The sequence below is a fragment of the Pelodiscus sinensis genome, chromosome 7, assembly GCF_052426305.1.
Source record: "Pelodiscus sinensis isolate ZL-2025 chromosome 7, ASM5242630v1, whole genome shotgun sequence".
Classification (NCBI taxonomy): domain Eukaryota; kingdom Metazoa; phylum Chordata; order Testudines; family Trionychidae; genus Pelodiscus; species Pelodiscus sinensis.
In genome coordinates this window covers 2,419,422-2,420,498 of record NC_143058.1, presented here as the reverse complement: position 1 = coordinate 2,420,498, position 1,077 = coordinate 2,419,422, and positions in this window count along the sequence as shown.

Sequence of the window (1,077 nt, the reverse complement as noted above, 5' to 3'; positions counted from 1 at the left end):
GTTTCCTGCATAGGAACCCAGTGGTTCTCAACCCGCTGCACGCATGCCCCTGGGAGTAAATGGGTTTTCCAGGGGGTACCTCAGTTCATCAACAGGTTTGCCTAGTTTTACACCAACGTATATAAAAAGCACTAGCAAAATCAGTGCAAACTGACATTTCATACGAGGACTTGTTTCTACACTGAACTGCACATACAAGATCTGTCTGCCAATTGATTTAGGTTATATAGTAGAAGTGACAAAGGAAGCAGTTTGCAGTAGTCATGTGCTGTGCATTTTCATGGCCGCTTTTCTAAACTAGCAGGCTGTGTCTAGAGTGGCCAGTTTTTCCGGAAAATCAGCTGCTTTTCCAGAAAAACTTGCCAGCTGTCTACACTGGCCGCGTGAATTTCCACAAAAGCTCTGACTTCCTACTGTCTGAAATCAGTGCTTCTTGCGGAAATACTATGCTGCTCCCGTGCAGGCAAAAGTCCTTTTTGCGCAAAGCTTTTGCGCAAAAGGGCCAGTGTAGATAGATGAGATTTGTTTTCCTCAAAAAAGCCCCGATGGCGAAAATGGCGATCGGGGCTTTTTTGCGCAAAACCGTGTCTAGATTGGCACGGACGCTTTTCCGCAAAAAGTGCTTTTGCAGAAAAGCGTCCGTGCCAATCTCGACGCTCTGTTCCGAAAATGCTTTTAATGGAAAACTTTTCCGTTAAAAGCATTTCCGGAAAATCATGCCAATCTAGACGCAGCCACAGGTTTTAAGTGCAGTGAAACTTGGGTGTACATGGGACTAATCAAACTCCTGGGAAGGTTGGAGCCACTGCCTTAAAGAAATTAACAGATTTGGGCTTTGGCCAGTGTGTAGAAGGCCCCAGGGAGCTGCAGAATTTACTCTGGAAAACATTCTGGAGCAGCAGAAAATGTGGATCCATGACACTAAGCCAGGATCTCAAACTCATGGCCCGCCGGCGGTCTCTGGCCCGAGAAATTCCACAATCCAGCCTGCACGGCTGCCAGCATATGACTCCCTGCAGCCTTGGATGGGGAGGGGGGTGTTCGTAGCCTTTCTCCAAGCCCAGCCTTTGCTCTGCC